The sequence below is a fragment of the Schistocerca cancellata genome, chromosome 10 (assembly GCF_023864275.1).
Source record: "Schistocerca cancellata isolate TAMUIC-IGC-003103 chromosome 10, iqSchCanc2.1, whole genome shotgun sequence".
NCBI lineage: Eukaryota > Metazoa > Arthropoda > Insecta > Orthoptera > Acrididae > Schistocerca > Schistocerca cancellata.
Window position 1 is genome coordinate 35,356,600 of NC_064635.1, and position 19,418 is coordinate 35,376,017.

A 19,418-nucleotide genomic window follows, 5' to 3' on the forward strand; every position below is an offset into this window, starting at 1 on the left:
GCAGAGTATATTTGTCCAATGAATACCCGTTTATCATCTGCATTTCTTCTTGGTGTAGCAATTTTAATGGCCAGTAGTGTACTAATGTATATGTCCTGTGAGTATGAACGTCCTATGTCTAGTCGTTCAAGGTGTTCCGTTTGTTCTGAACGTGAGTGTAGTTGACTGTGGGAGAACAGAGCTACGACAAGACTGAAGGAGGTAGTATCGGTGCGACAGGAATAAAGAGAAGGAGACACCGGAAGTGGGCGAGAGCCAGCGATAATGAGAGACAGTCTGTGGCATTGACAACGATGAAAAGAGATTGTAGAATGAAGGCTTTCACGACCGGTTGACATGGCTGTTGATATACTTTCCGGGATGTGAGGTCGTGGTCCAAGAACTTCTCTGCTCCTTACGTTTCGTCCAGGACTGCGCTGGACTTCCTCAGAGGCGCTGCTCCGCTGAGTCTTGCCGACTGTCTGGTCGGGTGTCTGAGAGCGACTTATATATTGTGAGAAAGGGGGGCGTGGTTCAGGTGACACGTGATGAGCAGTGATAATCCATAGCAAAGATAAGGTTGAGTATCGATTACCACCTTGTCAAAGATAAAAATTGTTAGCAGTTTTGTAGAGCCACTGTCCATATATCGCTAAGTTTCATAGCCTCCTCTTTCTTATTAAAATTATCGTTATGTTTATAAATTTCGATAGCTTCTCTATTAAGCCGTGGATAGTAATTTAACGTTGTAGATAAAACTTCGGTATCCGAAAACTTCACTTGGTGGTTGCCTGGTTGAAGAGCATGTTCCGCTACAGCTGAGTTTTCTATTTTTCCAAGTCGACAAAGACTTTTATGCTCTTTCAGTCGCGTGTTTACGCTTCTTTTGGTAGTACCAATGTAAACTTTACCACAGGTACATGGAATTTTATACACACCACATGTCGACAGGGGAAGCGTAAACACGCGACTGAAAGAGCATAAAAGTCATTGTCGACTTGGAAAAATAGAAAAGTCAGCTGTAGCGTAACACGCTCTTCAACCAGGCAACCACCAAGTGAAGTTTTCGGATACCGAAGTTTTATCTACAACGTTAAATTACTATCCACGGCTTAATAGAGAAGCTATCGAAATTTATAAACATAACGATAATTTTAATAAGAAAGAGGAGGCCATGAAACTTAGCGATATACGGACAGTGGCTCTACAAAACTGCTAACAATTTTTACCTTTGACAAGGTGGTAATCGATACTCAACCTTATCTTTGCTATGGATTGTCACTGCTCATCACGTGTCACCTGAACCACGCCCCCCTTTCTCACAATATATAAGTCGCTCTCAGACACCCGACCAGTCAGTCGGCAAGACTCAGCGGAGCAGCGCCTCTGAGGAAGTCCAGCGCAGTCCTGGACGAAACGTAAGGAGCAGAAAAGTTCTTGGACCACGACCTCACATCCCGGAAAGTATATCAACAGCGATGAAAAGAGACATAGCGACAGTGAGAAGAGAGCAGCAGTGGAAAGAAATGGATGAGACAGTAGAAGTAATAGGTTGCAAGTGGGAGACAGTAACAGCGATAGGAAACAGTAGTAGTAGGACAGGACGAAGGTGATATTAGGTCTTGATAACCTTGCAGTCTAGTCCCTTCAATGTACAAATCAACCAAAAAATTAACGAGGGAGACCGTAGCTGTGAGATACGAAACGATGACAGTTGGAGAGACACGCTGACCAGATGAATGGGGTAAATCATTCGCGGAATTCAGGCCTACTTTCTGACGAGACTCTACAATTATTTTTGGCGGAAGAAGCGGAGGAAGTATTTTACATGGCGGAAGCAGATGTTACAAGCGAGTAGTGCCCACAATATCTTGCTGAAAGTTTCCTCGTCGGGCCCAAAGCGAAGAGGAAGTTGTCATAAAGCAGGAATTAATGCCTTCTTTTCCCCGCGGACTGCCAAGCGCGGTTTCCGCCACAAGTCTTTTAAGTCAGCTTCAGGCCGTAGAAGCTGCTGTGTCGCAAGCGGAGCTCTAAATTCGCAGAGTTTGCAGTGGAAGGGAGCGGCTATTTTGCGGTGTGGACTTCGTATCAACTTGGATGGCGGTTAGTTGCAGGACTCTTGGGGTATTCAAGAGTTTCAGCACCGTTAGTCCTCAGCGAAATTGGGTGTTGCCTTATTGGTTTGCAGCGGTGACGATTAATCAGTTCATTGCTAATGGAGGATCAGTGCTTAACTTTTTTTCTTTTTTTCGCGTTAGAACCCGTATCCAGGTACAGAAGTGGTGACAAAATGTTATACCGTATGTATTCGGTATTTTCGAGACACGTACCCTTAAGGGGCTCCGGAAAGGATCAAAATCATGAAAAGTTCAATTTTTACTTTTTTTATGTTTTCTGAATCTGCAGACTACTACCTTTTAATAGATATATAATTTATTCAATTCCGAAGACTATAACTATTTTTAAATTTTTTTTTAAATGTGTTCTACATGGGCATGACCCACTGTGGCGCTATTAAACTGCTGTCAAATGCTGTTATTATTAACGTCCGTGTTCATCAGGTACATAATGGAGGTGATAAAACCTATTTTCAGAGACTTAGAAGCACCTGAACTGTTGAAGAAGTGTATTCACGGAAAAACTTAAAACCCCCAATGAAAGTGTAAATAGTGTTATATGGTCGAGAATCCCCAAGACTGTATTTGTTGGAATAGAAACACTTCACTTTGGTGTGTATGATGCTGTTGCGACTTTCAATGATGGCAACATTGTAAGGTGCAAGGTATTTAGAAATATGGGAATGAAGATAGGTTCTAACATGGTACGAGCGGTGCTTGCTTTAGACAAGGAACGCCTTCGGGCTGCAGACAGGGCTGTAAAGAGTCTAGAAATACAAGCAAGAGTAAACAGGAGGAGGAACAAGAGGAAGCTGGAGGAGGAGTTTGCAGAGGATGAAGATAATCCATCCTATGGACCTGGAATGCACTAAAAAGTTAATCCAATCTTTGTCGCTCGATTCCCAAAACTTTTATTTTCTCATACTAATTACATGTTTTCTAAGGATCTTCCAAACATATTTGTTTCAGACTTTCAGTAAATGTTACACAGTACCTTCTGCATAATTTAACACAGCCTTTTTCCAAAAAAAACTGTATATTTTTGAATATATAAATAAAAAATTGCAAAAAAATGTTGTGAATTTTCATTACAATTGAAAAAAAATCATCTGTAATAACTGAACTAAAATTTTGTAAAATCCCTGTGTTAAGTTGTAGCCCATATTCCAATAAATAATCTGTAAAAATTTCAACTTCCTACCTCAAATACTTTGTGAGGAAAGATGTAATTTATAAGCGTTATTTTAACATTGCAAGTATAGGGCGTTTCGGAGCCCCTTAACAATGTATTCATTCATTACTTTTTACTTTCGGTACAGATCGTCATTACGTATAAAGTCTCTAAGACAATGGTCGTCAAACTGTGACCACAAACAAGTGTTCGTGCGGCCTGTGGTTCTCAGCCGTATGTTACAATAATATGCTTCTAGTAGCTAACAACCGAACCATAAAAAGGTCAAGTAACTTTAAATGCTTGTTAAGAGAGTATTTAACTTGTTCACTAACAAACACAGATGCTTACGGAGACAGTAATGTTTTAAGCTGTCCTTCATTTTAATAGGCGATGGTGAATTCGGCCGTGAGCTAAGATACTGGCAGAAGTAAAGCTGTGGGGACTGGGCGTGAACCGTGCTTGGGTAGCTCAGTTGGTAGAGCTCTTGCCCGCGAAAGGCAAAGGTCCCGAGTTCGAGTCTCGGTCCGGCACACAGTTTTAATCTGCCAGGAAGTTTCATATCAGCGCACACTCCGTTGCAGAGTGAAAATCTCATTCAGCTAAGAGGAGTTTGCCGCTTGCGTCAGCGCCACTGCGGCCACTACAGTGTTACTACACTGAAGAGCAAAAGAAAGTGGTACACCTGCCTAACATCGTGTAGGGCCCCCGCGAGCACGCAGAAGTGCCGTCGTACGACGTGTCATGGACTCGACTAATGTCTGAAGTAGTGCTGGAGGGAACTGACACCATGAATCCTGCAGGGTTGTCCATAAATCCGTACGAGTACGAGGGGGTGGAGATCTCTTCTGAACAGCACGTCGCAAGGGATCCCAGATATGTTCAATAACGTTCATGTCTGGGGAGTTTGGTGGTTAGCGGAAGTGTTGAAACTCAGAAGTGTTCCTGGAGCCATTCGGTAGCTATTGCGGACGTGAGGGGTGTCGCATTGTCTGATGGAATTGCCCACGTCCGTTGAAATGCACAACTGACATGAATGAATGCAGGAGATCAGTCATGATGCTTACGTACGTGTCACCTGTCAGAGCCATATCTAGACGTATGGCGGGTCCCATCACTCCAACTGCACATGCCCCACATCATTACAGGACCTTCACAAACTTGAAGAGCCTCCTGCTGACATGCAGGGTCCATGGATTCATTAGGTTGTCTCCATTCCGTACGCGTCCATCCGCTCGACTCAATTTGAAACGAGACTCATCCGAACAGGCAACATGTTTCCAGTCATCAACAGTCCAATATCGGTGTTGACGGACGCAGGCGAGGCGTAAAGCTTTGTGTCGTGCAGTCATCAAGGGTACACGGGTGGGCCTTTGGCTCTGAAAGCCCGTTTCGATGATGTTTCGTTGAATGGTCCGCACGCTGACACTTTTTGATGGCCCAGCATTGAAATATGCAGCAATTTGCGGAAGGTTTGCACTTGTGTCACGTTGATGATTCTCTTCAGTCGTCGTTGGCCCCGTTCCTGCAGGATCTTTTCTCCAGCCGCAGCGATGTCATAGACTTGATGTTTCACTGGATTCCTGACATTCACGGTACACTAGTGAAATGGTCCTACGGGAAAATCCCCACTTCATCTGCATCTCGGAGATGCCGTGCGCCATTGCTCGTGCACCGACTACAACACGACGTTCAAACTCACTCAAATCTTGATAACCTGCCATTGTAGCAGCAGTAGCCGACCTAACAACTGCTTGCCGACCGCTGCACCGTATTCTGCCTGTTTACATATCTCTGTATTTGAATACGCATGTCTGTACCAGTTTCTTTGGCGCTTCAGTGCAGAAGTGAGAGGGGGAATGTTTCATCATTTGTCTTCCAATGCTAACAGCATGCGCAACTACCACCGATCAGTTCCTACACTATAAATGTCAAACTGAAGTAAAGTGATTCTTGAACACGTGTTACGGAAACGGTCATCTTCAAACGCTGTCCGTGTTTGTAGCAAGTAATGCGATATCAAATTAAGGCTGTTGTAATACAAAGAAATGAGTAAAAGAAAAATGTCATTCACAACATTTAGTAAACAGTTGTGGTAGTGTCCCCATATTGCAGTTACTGTTATTAATTAATATAACGTACTAATTTTTATAGGTTACCTTTTAACAGTGAAATCAATGGGGGAAAGATCTGTAAAGTGGCCAGGGCGGGAAAAGGGGCCATTGCAGGTTCTTCGCTCTGAGCGGTGCTACTGGCTGCCCAGTAGTAGTCAGACTAGCTCTAATATAGCCTATATCGTCAATGTTGTCAGTGAGTTTGACAGAGGATGCTTGTTTCGTTATTTTTTTTCGTAAAAACGTTCTTGGTTTTGAGTCGTCTCACTCAGGATAAGTTGTTTATATTATTTTTGTTACCTCACTTTTATGTGGAGTAATAAGTTTTTATAATATCAATGTTTAAACAACGTAATTTGGCCCACAAATGTAGTTTCTCCTTGTGCGTTTCAGTTAGTTTCTTCTGAGGATCATTAGTGCCGACATGGCGTTCTATCATGAAAAGTGGCCACTTCGCTAGTCGGGAAGTCTGTCCAAAGTGCTCAACCAAGTAATAGTTTCTTCCAAAAAACACACATACAACCAACATGTAAAATGTACTTCTAAACCCTTTTATATATAAGGTTGTCGTCACCAATTCTATTCTTCTGTGACAGTTTTGAATTAAGTTATGTATAAGTGCCTCTGTTCTGTTTGGCCTGATACAGAAGCAGGCAGGCAGGCAGAAGTAGGCAAAAAGGAATACAAACGTGTCAAAAGTGAGATCGACAGGAAGTGCAAAATGGCTAAGCAGGCATGGCTAGAGGACAAATGTAAGGATGTAGAGGATTATCTCACTAGGGGTAAGATAGATACTGCCTACAGGAAAATTAAAGAGCCCTTTGGATAAAAGAGAACCACTTGTATGAATATCAAGAGCTTTGATGGAAACCCAGTTCTAAGCAAGGAAGGGAAAGCAGAAAGGTGGAACGAGTATATAGAGGGTCTATACAAGGGCGATGTACTTGAGGACAATATTATGGAAATAGAAGGGGATGTAGACGAATTTGAAATGGGAGATATGATACTGCGTGAAGAGTTTGACAGAGCACTGAAAGACCTGAGTCGAAACAAGGCCCCGGGAGTAGACAACATTCCATTAGAACTACTGACGGCCTTGGGAGAGCCAGGCCTAACAAAACCCTACCATCTGGTGACCAAGATGTATGAGACAGGCGAAATACCCTCAGACTTCAAGAAGAATATAATAATTCCAATCCCAAAGAAAGCAGGTATAGACAGATGTGAAAATTAACGAACTATCAGATTAATAAGTCACAGCTGCAAAATACTAACGCGAATTCTTTACAGACGAGTGGAAAAACTGGTAGAAGCCGACCTCGGGGAAGATCAGTTTGGATTCCGTAGAAATATTGGAACACGTGAGGCAATACTGACCTTACGACTTATCTTAGAAGAAAGATTAAGGAAGTGCAAACCTACGTTTCTAGCATTTGTAGAGAAAGCTTTTGACAATGTTGAATGGAATGCTCTCTTTCAAATTCTGAAGGTGGCAGGGGTAAAATACAAGGAGCGAAAGGCTATTTACAATTTGTACAGAAACCAGATGGCAGTTATAATAGTCGAGAGGCATGAAAGAGAAGCAGTGGTTGGGAAGGGAGTGAGGCAGGGTTGTAGCCTCTCCCCGATGTTATTCAATCTGTATATTGAGCAAGCAGTAAAGGAAACAAAAGAAATATTCGGAGTAGGTATTAACATCCATGGAGAAGAAATAAAAACTTTGAGGTTCGCCGATGACATTGTAATTCTGTCAGAGACAGCAAAGGACTTGGAAAAGCAGTTGAACGGAATGGACAGTGTCGTGAAGGGAGGATATAAGATAAACGTCAACAGAAGCGAAACGAGGATAATGGAATGTAGTCGAAAAAAAAGGGTGATGCTGAGGGAATTAGATTAGGAAATGAGACACTTAAAGTAGTGAAGGAGTTTTGCTATTTGGGGAGCAAAATAACTGATGATGGTCGAAGTAGAGAAGATATAAAATGTAGACTGGCAATGGCAAGGAAAGCGTTTCTGAAGAAGAGAAATTTGTTAACATCGAGTACAGATTTAAGTGTCAGGAAGTCGTTTCTGAAAGTATTTGTATGGAGTGTAGCCATGTATGGAGGTGAAATATGGACGATAAATAGTTTGGACAAGAAGAGAATAGAAGCTTTTGAAATGTGGTGCTACAGAATAACGCTGAAGATTAGATGGGTGGATCACATAACTAATGAGGAGGTATTGAATAGAATTGGGGAGGAGTTTGTGGCACAACTTGACTAGAAGAAGGGATCGGTTGGTAGGATATGTTCTGACGCGTCAAGGGGTCACCAGTTTGTATTGGAGGGCAGCGTGGAGGGTAAAAATCGTAGAGGGAGACCAAGAGATGAATACACTAGGCAGATTCAGAAGGATGTTGCAATAAGTACTGGGAGATGCAGAAGTTTGCACAGGGTTGGGTAGCATGGAGAGCTGCATCAAACCAGTCTCAGGACTGAAGACCACAACAACAACAACAACAACACAGAAGTCCGATAGAAAATGGCTGCTGCAACCGCTTGGTATTCTGTCAGATATTGGGGCGGGAAGATGCCTAGAGAACGTGCCCAGAAATCATAAAAACCAACACGGGATCCAGTTGGGCTGGCACTGGCAACAATACCCTCTTGCGGACGGAAAATTGGCCACTACGCAAAGTTTCGGACAAAAAGCATCTAGTTCCAATGCATTGTTTTCTTGAATATCTGTTTGAGTTGTCACTTTACCCCCAGCCCCCTTCCTATGCGGCCCGAAGTGTTACCGTACTACGTCAACATTGGCTCTTAAAAAAAAAAAGAAGTTTGACGGCCACTGCTCTAAGACATGCCGTTAAAACTTAGCAACGAGCTTCCTGGTGTTTGTTGACAAATGAATAGCGCTACAGGTGACCGGTGGAGGGGTGGGGTGGGGAAATTGCAGGCCGAACGGTTATTTTGCGACGTCAGGTACCGTGGATAAAGTTATCAAAAATAGGACGGTTTTGTACGATTTGTTAAAGCCAAGCACGGAAAATGGCATCCTGTTAGGGCGCACATATCGACCACTATAGCTATTCAAGAAAGCAGATACGATTAACAATGTAAGTGCAGACGACATGTGGCCTGAATTCAAAGAAATAGTATTGACAGCAATTGAGAGATTTATACCACATAAATGAACATACGATGGAGCTGTCTTCCCCTGGTACACAAAATATGTCACAACAACGCAGCAGAAACAACGATAAAAACATTACACATTTAAACGAAAGCAAAATCTCCAAGATAGGCGATCTTTTGCAGAAGCTCGAAATTTAGCGCAGACTTCAATGCGAGATTTTCATAATAGTTTCCAAAACGAAACTTTGTCTCGAAACGTGGCAGAAAATCCAAAGAGATTCTGGTCGTGCGTAAAGTGTGCTAGTGGCAAGACACAGTCGACGATAGCCCTGCCAGAACAGAGTTAATAAACACAGTCTTCCGAAATTTCTCCACCAAAGAAGACGAAGTAAATATTCCAGAAATCGAATCAAGAACAGCTGCCAACATGAGTAACATAGAAGCAGATATCCTCGGAGTAGTGAAGCAACCAAATCACTTAATAAAAGGAAGTCTTCTGGTCCTGACTGTATACGAATTACGTTCCTTTCAGAGTATGCCGATGCAATAGCTCAGTACTTAACAATCATATACAACAGTTCGCTCGACGAAAGATCCGTACCCAAAGACTGGAAAGTTGGACAGCTCACGCCAATATTCAAGAAAAATAGTAGGAGTAATCCACTAAATTACAGGTCCGTATCACTAACATGCAGCAGGATTTTGGAACACGTATTGTGTTCTAACATTATGAATTACCTCGAAGAGAACGATGTATTGACACACAGTCAACAAGGATTTAGAAAGAAATCGATCTTCTGAAACACAACTAGCTCTTTACTCACACGAAGTGTTGAGTGCTGTTGACGAGGAATTTTAAATTTATTCTGTATTTCTAGATTTCCAGAAGGCTTTTGACACTGTATCACACAAGCAGTTTGTAGTGAAATTGGGTGCTTATGGAATATCGTGTCAGTTATGTGACTGGATTCCTGATTTCCTGTCAGAGAGGTGACAATTCGCAGTAACTGACGGAAAGTCATCGAGTAAAATGGAAGCGATTTCTGGCGCTCCCCAAGGCTGTGTTACAGGCGCTTTGCTGTTCATTACTTATATAAACGATTTAAGAGACAATCTGAGCAGCCGTCTTAGGTTGTTTGCAGATGATGCTGTCGTTTACCGACTAGTAAAGTCATCAGAAGGTCAAAACAAATTGCAAAACGATTTGGAAAAGGTATCTGTATAGTGCAAAAATTGGCAATTGAAAACTTTGAACATTGCTGCTAAGGTTCACAACTATTCATGACGTCGCCTCTCCGGCTTAGATCTTTTTTAATATGTGACTTGTAAGTACTGCATCTTTTCCAGTCAGTACAAACTTTAATTTTATTAATTTGCTATATACCTAATATGTTTTAGAACAATTAGTCTAATTCTGAAGACGACGCTCATAGTAGCGTCGAAACCTGCTCAATTTTGACTTAATATTTGTGACCGAGGGCTTATTTGTTCTACTATAATTGGCAATTGAGTCTAAATAAGGGTGAGGTGATCAACAGGAGTGCTAAGAGGAATTCTTTAAACTTCGGTTAAGCGATAAATCAGTCAGATCTAAGGGCCATAAATTCACCTAAATACCTAGGAATTACAGTTACGCACAATTTAAATTGTAAAGAACACCTAGAAAATGTTGTGGGGAAGGCTAACCAAAGACTGCGTTTTATTGGCAGAACACTTAGAAGATGCAACAGATCTACTAAAGAGACTGCTTACACTACGCTTGTCCGTCCTAGTTTCGAGTGCTACTGGGCGGTCTGGGATCTTTACCAGATAAGATCAACGGAGTACATATAAGTTCAAGTAAGAGCAGCACGTTTTGTATCATCGGGCAACAAGGGAAAGAGTGTCACTGACATGATGCAGAATTTGGGGTGGTCATCATTGAAACAAAGGTGTTTTTCTTGCGGCGGAATCTTCTCACGAAATTTCAATCATCATCTTGCTCCTCTTAATGTGAAAATATTTTGTTGACGCCAACCTATAGAGGGAGAAACAATCATAATAATAAAATAAGAGAAATCAGAGCTCGCACGGAAATATACGGGTTTCATGCGCGTTGTTCGATATTGGAATAATAGAGAATTATTATGAAGATGGTTCGATAAAGCCTCTGCCAGCACTAAAATGAGATTTGCAGAGTATCCATGCAGGCGTAGATGTGATGTATGTACTTGATGGATGGAATCCACGCCTGCCCTTCTTTGTCGCCGTGCAGCGGCATCGCTTACGGGGATGTCCCGTAGTTATGGGAGGGACAGGTTGGCGCCTGGACATCTTTCGGTGAGAAGGAGTGAGTGAACCATCACACGACTAGGACGCGAATGTATGTGAGAAAAGCGATCGTGGTTAAAGGAATAATTTGCAAGCACAGGGTCGATTTCGTAACGGCGGAGATCTTACATAATTAAAAGGCCACGTACTGTAAGGAATCGGCAATTGTAAAATCATCGGAGCTCGTAATACTCGAGTGAATGTTATCAGAGGAAGTGGGGAGGTGTGACTTGAAATTAATTATGTAGTACAAAAGTGTTCACATATTGCAACGTCTTCATTACTGTTAGAACATTTTGGAAGGGACTTAGTTATAGAACAGTACTGGAGAATAGACAGGGCATGCGTCGTGGGCACGAGGTCAGAACTTTCGTTATAGGCGCATGTATCTTGCGAGTAAGTTCGCCTTCCAAAACTGGATACTTACGAACGTCCGAGGCTACACCATAGCAAGCTATAATCAAGTATAAATTAACAGATAATGTGGAGTGGATGAAATTAAGTCGGAACTCATCAAATACAGTGGAATGTCAGGTCTTAAATGGCTACACACGATAACTGAAATGGCCTGGGAGTCGGGACAGGTTCTATCAGACTGGACGAAAGCAGTAATCACACCAATCTTTAAACATGGAAACAGAAAAGATTCTAACTGATCTCTTTAATCGGCGTTGTGGGTAAAATCTTCTCAGGTATTGTTGAAAGGAAAGTGCGAGTATTAGTTGAGGACAAATTGGATGTAAATCAGTGTGGGTTTAGGCCCCTTAGAGGTTGTCAGGACCAGATCTTTAGCTTACGGCAAATAATGGAGAAGTGTTACGAGTGGAACAGGGAATTGTATCTATGCTTTATAGATCTAGAAAAGGCATATGACCGGGTTCCTAGGAGGAAGTTATTGTCTGTTCTGCAAGATTATGGAATAGGAGGCAAACTTTTGCAAGCAATTAAAGGTCTTTACATAGATAGTCAGGCAGCAGTTAGAGTTGACGGTAAATTGAGTTCATGGTTAAGAGTAGTTTCAGGGGTAAGACAAGGCTGCAACCTGTCTCCACTGTTGTTCATATTATTTATGGATCATATGTTGAAAACAATAGACTCGCTGCGTGAGATTAAGATATGTGAACACAAAATAAGCAGTCTCGCATATGCGGATGACTTAGTTGTGATGGTAGATTCGATTGAAAGTTGGCAAAGTAATATTTCAGAGCTAGATCAGAAATGTAAGGACTATGGTATGAAGATTAGCATCTCCAAAACGAAAGTAAGGTCAGTGGGAAAGAGATATAAACGGTTTGAATGCCAAAATAGGAGGAACAAAGTTAGAACAGGTGGACGGTTTCAAGTACTTAGGATGCATATTCTCAAAGGATGGCAACATAGTGAAAGAACTGGAGGCGAGGTGTAGCAAAGCTAATGCAGTGAGCGCTCAGCTACAATCTACTCTCTTCTGCAAGAAGGAAGTCAGTACCAAGACTAAGTTATCTGTGCACCGTTCAATCTTTCGACCAACTTTGTTGTATGGGAGCGAAAGCTGGGTGGATTCAGGTTACCTTACCAATAAGGTTGAGGTTACGGATATGAAAGTAGCTAGGATGATTGCAGGTACTAGTAGATGGGAACAATGGCAGGAGGGTGTCCGCAATGAGGAAATCAAAGAAAAACTGGGAATGAACTCTATAGATGTAGCAGTCAGGGCGAACAGGCTTAGATGGTGGGGTCATGTTACACTCATGGGAGAAGCAAGGTTACCCAAGAGATTCATGGATTCAGCAGTAGAGGGTAGGAGGAGTCGGGGCAGACCGAGGAGAAGGTACCTGGATTCGGTTAAGAATGATTTTGAAGTAATAGGCTTAACATCAGAAGAGGCACCAATGTTAGCACTGAATAGGTGATCATGGAGGAATTTTGTAAGGGGGACTATGCTCCAGACTGAACACTGAAAGGCATAATCAGTCTTAAATGATGATGATGATGATGGAGTGGCGCCTTACAGTGTCGACATGTAAAATGTTACCATTTCGATACCGTATCTCACTTTGAAGGTATAACTTCCTCCTAGGAACCCGGTCATATGCCTTTTCTAGATCTATAAAGCATAGATACAATTCCCTGTTCCACTCGTAACACTTCTCCATTATTTGCCGTAAGCTAAAGATCTGGTCCTGACAACCTCTAAGGGGCCTAAACCCACACTGATTTACATCAAATTTGTCCTCAACTAATACTCGCACTTTCCTTTCAACAATACCTGAGAAGATTTTACCCACAACGCTAATTAAAGAGATCAGTTGTTAGAATGTTTTCTGTTTCCATGTTTAAAGATTGGTGTGATTACTGCTTTCGTCCAGTCTGATGGAACCTGTCCCGACTCCCAGGCCATTTCAATTACCCTGTGTTGCCATTTAAGACCTGACATTCCACTGTATTTGATGAGTTCCGACTTAATTTCATCCACTCCATATTATCTGTTAATTTATACTTGATTATAGCTTGCTATGGTGTAGCCTCGGACGTTCGTAAGTAGCCAGTTTTGGAAGGCGAACTTACTCGCAAGATTCATATCGACAAGAATGTCGACCTCATACACACGTCGCTAAAATGAGTTCGCTACAACTTCTGCTCGGTGGAAATCAGTCGATTTGATTGTGGCGACAGACTGGTCTGTAGCGCGGCCCGAGGTCTAGGTTAGGTTGAAAGGAGATACTTTGTACAAGACAGACATGTAGCGTAGCCTAATGTTTACGTACGTGCCATATTTCATGGGCAGACTTAAAAGAACAAAGAAGGGTGGTTTATATTCAAACTCCCGTCGACAACGGATTCATCAGCGACGAAGCACAGTCTGGGATTAAGGATGGCCGCGGAAGGAAATCGCCCGTCTCCTGCCAAAAGAACCGTACCACCATTCGTCTTGAGTTATTTTGGAGGTATTGGGGGAAACCTAAATAAAGAAGGCCGGACGAGGATTTGAACCGCCGTCCTCCCGAATGCTGGTCCAGAGCGCTGACCACTGCGTTACCCCACTCGGTCGGTGGATTGATTTCAAGCGAATGCCAGTTGTACGGTACACAGGATAGTTGCTCGTTTGCCGCACAATTTACTAGCGCCATCTATCGCACGCGCGTAACCCATCTGAGAATAAGGAATTCGAGGATTACGAATACTGCCGACTGACCGAGTCGAATAAGAATTGCATGCGGAAAGAAAACACGACTGCTGGCAAAATGTATTTGCTAGTGTATTTCACTAACGATTTTCTCCACTGAGAATTAAGCAATTGGAGGAATTCGAAGACCACCGAGTTAGCATGAAACTTTCAGGAAAGAAGACAGTCGAGTAGACATACTAACTGTTTACGTGTACATGGACATTATTTTATTTATTTATTCCCAAATTATAAACGTGTTACCTGATGTTTAAAACAGGTCGTACATCTTACAATTTTCGTTTTTCATCTTTTTACAGTTTTCTTTTCTTTTGTTTTATCTACAACATTTAGAAAGAATGATACTTTTCAAAATAACAATAATTTAAGGTTGAAATATAAATAAAATTTTGTTGTTTTTTAGGAAGAATATAAAAAGAAGATAGGATAGAGGAGAGATTTGTTGGTCCATCACCGAATGTGACTGACGGTGAATACCTCGGAATGGTTTCTTCGAGCCGTTGACCGCCACACACACACACACACACACACACACACACACACACACACATATTCAAATGGTTATTAGTAGAGAAATAATGTTGCTTATCCTATTTATTACTAATCCTATGTACTAACTACTGTAGGTGCCCATCCATGTAGAGTGTTTGGTGTTTTCTTGGCTATATCACCAGCACTTTTGCTTATTTACTATCACATCTCAGCTTCCTCCTCCTGTTCATCCTCATTGTCACTATTTTCGCTGTCACTGTGGGTATCGCTGTCCATCCTCTGGAGATTGTTGTTACGTTGCACATAGGCATGTCTGTAAAGTCGTGTCCACATGTACTCTTCATGTGTTGTTTCTGAAATACTGTTTGTCACTGCGTTTAATTGTGCCCATTGTTCTTCGTCCTTTTTGCTGTGTATATATCTATGTCTGTATCTGTTTAGTCTAAGTGTACATGGACAGGAGAACAAAACCCGACCGAGGTGCTGCCGTGGTTAGCACACTGGACTCGCATTCGGGAGGACCACGTTTCATACCATCGTCCGGCCACCCTGATTTAAGTTTCCCTGAATCACTTCAGGCAAGTTCCGGGGTGATTCCTATGAAAAGGCATGGCCGGTGACCTTCTCCATCCTTCCTAATCCGAACTTCTCCTCTGTCTTTAATGATCTCGTTGTCGACGGGACGTAAGACTAGTCTCCAGGAGAACAAAGGGCAAGTCGCGCTACATCCTACTGTCTCTCCCCAGCGTTTATTCTCCGCCTGTCACTGCGTGCCGGCCGCTGTGGCCGAGTGGTTCTAGGCGCTTCAGTCTGGAACCGCTACCGCTGCGGTCGCAGGTTCGAATCCTGCCTCGGGCATGGATGTGTGTGATGTTCTTAGGTTAGTTAGGTTTAAGTAGTTCTAAGTTCTAGGGGACTGATGACCATAGATGTTAAGTCCCATAGTACTTAGAGCCATTTGAACCATTTTTTGAAATGGAAATCCCGACATCGTCTGCACTCGGGCATCGAAAAGAATTCAGTGGCGAGAACTGAAAATTTGTGCCGTACCGGGACTCAAATCCGGATTTGCCTCTTCGGCTATCCGAATACACTTCCTGTCCAACCCAAATTCCCAACTTGTGGCACACTATTTACGTGGCGCCCCCGTCCCTGTTGGACGGAAAGCGCTCCTTTGATAATACTACTGCATGAAGCTCCGTTTCATACATTTTTCAAATTGCTCTCCTCTAAAATTTTTTGTGGTCTGCTTCACTTCTGGTTGATGAATGCCAACGAGAACTGGCTGCACTCTGCCGCTATCTCGCCGCCAGAGCCTGGGACGCGTCTCGTCTGGGGTTCGGGAGTACCAAAGTGACGTCAGCCTCGAATCCGGCAGTCCACGCACAGCCGACTGATAGGCGAGCGGCGATAGAAGAAACTAGGAAGTCGCTATAATTATGATGCTGCGGGCGCCCCCTAAGCGATAACTACAGTACCAGACGCTTCCGTAGGAGAGTATGACGTCACTGCCACCTACAGTGCACCGGGGGTAAAACGGGCGACGATCAATGGTCGTCTCAGCAAAGAAAAAGACGGCTCCGGCATGACGAAGTATTTTATATAAGGGACGTTCAAAAAGAAACGAGCCGGAGGCTTAATTACCTGCATGTTAGAAGGCTGGCTGTTGAGACACAAGGCGGTGAATGGCTGTCTCATAAAATTCCCGGGGCTCCGATGTTAACCAGTTCTGCATGTACAGCTGGACGTCGTTCGTCCGAGGTGAATCGGAAAGGTTATGCTGACGTTCTTCTTTGACAAAGACGGCCCCCTTCTGATTCACTTCCTGCAGCACGGGACAGCAGTGAATGCCCAGCGTTACTCGCAAACCTTGACCACCCTTCGCCAAGCGATCAAATCTAAACAACCAGGCAGTCTCACCCTTGGGGCCATTCAGCTCCACGACAATGCAAAGCCTCATACGGCCAACACAGTCGCGGCACTCCTGCAGAAATTCAAATGGGAGGTTCTCCGCCACCCTCCATACAGTGATTACAACATTTTTGGTCCCCTTAAAAAGGCTCCGAGGGGCACTCACCGCCTTGTGTCACAGTACGACAAGTGTCTCAACAGCCAGGGTCAATACTTCTAACATACAGGTACCGCTTTCTGTAATTAGGCCTTTGGCTCTTTTTTTTTTTAATGCCCCTTATATTTTAAGCATCCGCAGTTGTTAAAAGCCAAAACTGTGACAACAATATGGTAATTGTGAGTTCGCCTTGATGCAATACACTTTGTTGTTTGTTTACTTATTTATTCCCCAATATATCCCCAGATATCGCCATAGTCAGTGGGCTCTTACAATGTAGAACAGGAAGAAAATAGCATAGTTATACAGACACTATAAAACATTATTACATTTTTGCTGTTCGTTTTTTGAAATATAGTTTTCTGTGGATCCTTTTATACTATCTTATTTATTGTACGTTATGGAATGTTTTTAAGAGTCCGCAGCTCGTGGTCGTGCGGTAGCGTTCTCGCTTCCCACGCCCGGGTTCCCGGATTCGATTCCCGGCGGGGTCAGGGATTTTCTCTGCCTCGTGATGACTGGGTGTTGTGTGATGTCCTTAGGTTAGTTAGGTTTAAGTAGTTCTAAGTTCTAGGGGACTGATGACCATAGATGTTAAGTCCCATAGTGCTCAGAGCCATTTTGTTTTTAAGAATTGTTGTCGCTGTTCTGGCATATTTTCTGTGCTTTTTCTTTTGCCGTTTTTCTCAGCGTACATCATGTCACCTGCAACTGTTTGAGCGGCTTTTAGTAAGCAAATACTACGAGGTGAACTTACGTATGTCAGCGTTATACACTTAGAAGAACGGCAACAGGAAAAGCACAGGAAATATGCCTCAAACAGCGGCAAGAATTCTTAAAAACATGCTATGACGCACAATAAATAAGGTAGTATGAAAGTATCCATAGAAAACTCTATTTCAAAAAACGAACAGTAAAAATGTAATAATGGTTTGTTTGTATAACTACGCTATTTTTTGCATGTTTTACATTTAAAGAACCCACTGTCGCCGGCCGGGATGGCCGAGCGGTTCTAGGGGCTACAGTCTGGAACCGCGCGACCGCTACGGTCGCAGATTTGAATGCTGCCTCAGGCATGGATGTGTGTGATGTCCTTAGGTTAGTTATGTTTAAGTAGTTCTAAGTTCTAGGGGACTGATGACCTCAGCTGTTAAGTCCCATAGTGACCATACCATTTGAAACCCACTGTCGATGGTGATATTTGTCGCTGAAACTAGTGCGGGGAAGAAATGAGTAAACAAACGACAAAATGTATTGTATCACGTCAGACTCACAGTTCTCATATTGTTGGTTTCCATGCAAACACGGACCAGATGGAAGAGCTACAAGATAAAGTTATTACTGACAAAACTGTGGTAAATAAATATAATGAAGCGAGTGTATACTTCATTACATGCAATGACTGACGTAAGAAATATATAGGGAAAACTGATCGGTCATTTCGAAAAGATTTCACTAACACCTTAACTTCAATAATCCCCGATCTGCCTTAACAACGCAGACAGGAGTAACCGTGCAGGGCATTATAAGCCATTCAGAAAATTTAAAAATACTTCATAAAAAAGAAAAAAAGCTATATTCTAAGTGTATTAGAATAAGCAGAAATTTTTAGGTAGAAAAAAGAAATAGCGCAGTTCATTACTCTAGATACCTATACTGACGCGTTTTCCAGAGATCTTCAGTATTAGTTTATATTCATAGGATATTACGATTTGATACCAAACCCATGAAATACAAGCTTCAATTAACACAACGAAATCCAATGTGTAGTTTCCTCAGAATTAGATATGAGCACGAAAGTCGATAGACATCTAAAACGTTCGAAACTTGACGTGTGTACGTCATAATTATTTTACGGAGAGGTATCACCGTGGCGAGCCTAAAGTCTCCACAAAAGGAAGTTGTATCGATTGATTTGAAGAGAGAAAGACAGTTAATGAATAACAAGAAAACAAGAATGTGTTGTTCGAAATAAAATATCGAAGATGGCATTAGTAATAGGACTAGACAGAAAAAATACTTACCCAGTGTCCTCCGTACCTAATTTCCTTCCCCAGAAATTTACCTGTGGATTTTGTTTCTCGAAAAATTCACCCAAACACATATTTTCGCCAGAATCGCGACAAAGAAAAAATCAGTCTTTGGTCGCTTGGCATACAGGCGCCCGAACGGCAGCGCTTGGGCATTGTAGAAAATAATCCCGCGAAAGAGCCCGTTCTCAAAGAGGGGACGGACACTAACGTGAGACCAAATATCTAGCAAAGAGAAAAAGTAGCAACAGTACACAGCTCTTAAGGGGCTCCGGAAAGGCTCAAAATCATGAAAAGTTCAATTTTTACTTTTTTGCGTTTTCTGAATCTGCGGACTATTACCTTTTAATAGATATATAATTTATTCAATTTCGAAGACTACAACTATTTTTAAATTTTTTTTGAAGTGTGTTCTACATGGGCGTGACCCACTGTGGCGCTGTTAAACTGCTGTCAAATGGTGTTATTATTAACGTCCGTGTTCATCAGGTACATTTTAGTGATGTGAGATAAAGTATGTGTTGTGGCTAACCTGTTTTCAGAGACTTAGCAGCACCTGAACTGTTGAAAAAGTGTATTCGCGGAAAAACTCTAAACCCCAATGAAAGTGTAAATAGTGTTATATGGTCGAGAATCCCCAAGACTGTATTTGTTGGAATAGAAACACTTCACTTTGGTGTGTATGATGCTGTTGCGACTTTCAATGATGGCAACATTGTAAGGTGCAAGGTATTTAGAAATATGGGAATGAAGATAGGTTCTAACATGGTACGAGCGATGCTTGCTTTAGACAAGGAACGCCTTCGGGCTGCAGACAGGGCTGTAAAGAGTCTAGAAATACAAGCAAGAGTA